This window comes from Acomys russatus, chromosome 4, assembly GCF_903995435.1.
Source record: "Acomys russatus chromosome 4, mAcoRus1.1, whole genome shotgun sequence".
Lineage (NCBI taxonomy): Eukaryota > Metazoa > Chordata > Mammalia > Rodentia > Muridae > Acomys > Acomys russatus.
Genome location: NC_067140.1, coordinates 82,510,664 through 82,513,152, shown reverse-complemented (window position 1 = coordinate 82,513,152; position 2,489 = coordinate 82,510,664). Strand labels below are relative to the sequence as shown.

General features: G+C 48.3%; 1 pseudogene; it reads right to left on the bottom strand.

Annotated features, from left to right (window-relative positions):
- Positions 1 to 1,146: 1,146 nt before the first annotated feature.
- Positions 1,147 to 2,003, bottom strand: LOC127188491 (40S ribosomal protein S2-like; annotated as a pseudogene).
- Positions 2,004 to 2,489: the final 486 nt, after the last annotated feature.

Genomic DNA, 2,489 nt, shown 5'->3' with positions numbered 1-2,489 from the left:
ATAATAAACACTGCATTATAGTGGAAGTTCTGTCGTTTTTCTTCTCAACTCAGCCAGAACTGTGCCTGGGCCAGACACCAGCCAGCATACACAAACAGTGACTGGGGAATTGCCAAAATCGAAAAGGACTGCTTCGGGAGATGATCTGCATAAACGCAAACCTCTCCTGAACACACAGCACCATAAAGGGACAGAGCGGCCCCTTCTGTCCCTCTCTGTGGCATTAGACAATAGACCTTCCTAGTCTGTCCCTCAGGTTTTCCTCCCACAAGATAAGAGTAATGACACTTGTAACTCAGGTCCAAGTGATCTTAAGAGGATTACTGTAATGAGCCCTTGCTTGGTATGCTATGAGCTCCTGAAAGCCACAAGCCTATGAAGACAAAGGCAGAAGCATTGTAATTACATCCCCGTATTCACTGGAAGTTATTAGTAAGCCTAAAATCTTCCATTAATTCAGTGAGAATTATATACCTATCAGAGACATGCAGTTATGTGTTGGAAGATCAAAAAGGAGGGGTGCCAAAGAGAAGATAAGTTGAAAGCAGTGTGGGCAGAACTCTAGCAGGCCAGGCCCACGGCTGCTTCCTCAGCGGGAGCACTGTTCCAGGGAACTTTATTGTCCTCTCCAAGCTGTGGTATACAGATGCCCATTTTCCTAATGGAATTTGCGTGAATCCGCTGTCAGCTTAACTAATACCTAAGAAAAAAGGAGCTTACACAGAGAAAAGTTTTAGAAGTCTCCAAGTGTGGTCACACGGACAGACCCATTGCTTGGCAGGATACTGAAGGCCAACTGCTCACCTCATGGCTGTGAAGTAAAAAGGAGGAAGCAGAGGGCGGCTGTGTCCCCCACCTTCCCTCTCCAGGGCACACGCCAAGGGCCGGAACTCCAACCTCTCTCTAGGCCCCACTTCTTCTCTTCTGCTCTCCCTCTTCTCTTGTGTGTGATCTTCCTGTTGTTGTTATTTTGTTCATTGAGTCCTGCTGTAATATTTTCATATCTACCATTACACTTTGTTCTCACTCCCCTGCCCACCTCCCCCTGCCTCTCGGCTCCTTCTCCCCCACTTGTAACCCCACCCCCTGTTTCTTTTTTTTTTTTTTTAACAGAATTATTCCACTTTATTTTTCTTGTAAAAACCCTTATGTGGTAGCCATAGCTGGAGCCTGGATCCTCTGAACAGACACTCTGGTGTGGGTCTTCACAAGATGATCAGTGAATTCCTGATAAAGAGACTTGGTGATCACAGTTTCTTTCCAGAGATCGGGTGTCAGGTAGCTGTAGGTCTTGGAAACGGCATCAAACGTGGCCTTGGCAAAGTTGCCCAGGGTGGCAGTACAGCCCCTGGCTGATGTGTAGCAGTCATCAATACCGGCCATCATCAGTAGCTTCTTGGACACAGGAGCAGAGACAATGCCAGTGCCTCTGGGGGCAGGGATGAGATGCACCAAAACAGAGCCACAGCGGCCTGTCACCTTGCATGGAACAGTGTGTGGCTTGCCAATCTTGTTTCCCCAGTAGCCTCTCCGCACAGGGACGATGGAAAGCTTGCCTGAAATGATGGCCCCTCCGATAGCAGTGCCTACCTCCTTGGAGCACTGAACACCAAGACCAACGTGACCATTGTAGTTGCCAATAGCGACAAAAGCCTTGAACCTGGTCTGCTGGCCAGCCCGTGTCTGCTTCTGCACTGGCATGATCTTGAGAACCTCATCCTTTAGGGATGCGCCCAGGAAAAAGTCAATAATCTCGGACTCCTTAATGGGCAGGGAGAACAGATAAATCTCCTCCAAGGACTTGATCTTCATATCCTTAACCAGGCGGCCCAGTTTGGTGACCGGGGATCTACTCTTCGTCTTCGGCTTTTCCTCCACGAGCCCCTCGGCCTCAGTCACGGCCACGGCCTCGCCTCGGCCACGACCGCAGCCCCTAAGACCGCTGCCGATCCTCCTCCTCGGAAGCCGCCTCGCCCTCCTAATCCTGGGCCCCCGGTCGCCATTTGGTGTTTTCCCAAGGAAGAAGAAGCCCCACCCCTTAATTTCATAACACATAGATTCCATGGTCATACCCACTCTTATCCCCCACCTCTCCCTTTAAACTTTTTCTTCCCCTCTTGAAGTTCCATTTTTAACTTTGGGGGGGGTGTGATTTTTCTCTTTCTGAACTTGGCCTATTTGCTTGACGTGATGATTTCCAGTTCTGTTCCTTTTCTGGCAAATGTCAAAACTTCACTCTTCTCTACAAATGAATGAAAGTCTATTGTGCGCACACACCAAATTGTCTTTATGCATCCTTCTCTTATTGGGAATCTAGGCTGCTTCCATAGTTTTGCTATGGTGACTAGTAAGCTATAAGCAGAAATGTGAGTGTATCTGTGGTGCACTGATGTCAAATACTTAGGGTAATACCAGGACTGGTAATTGATACTATTAGTTTTTTAAGGAAGCGCCATACTGATTCCCATAGTGCAAGTCCCACTTCCCTA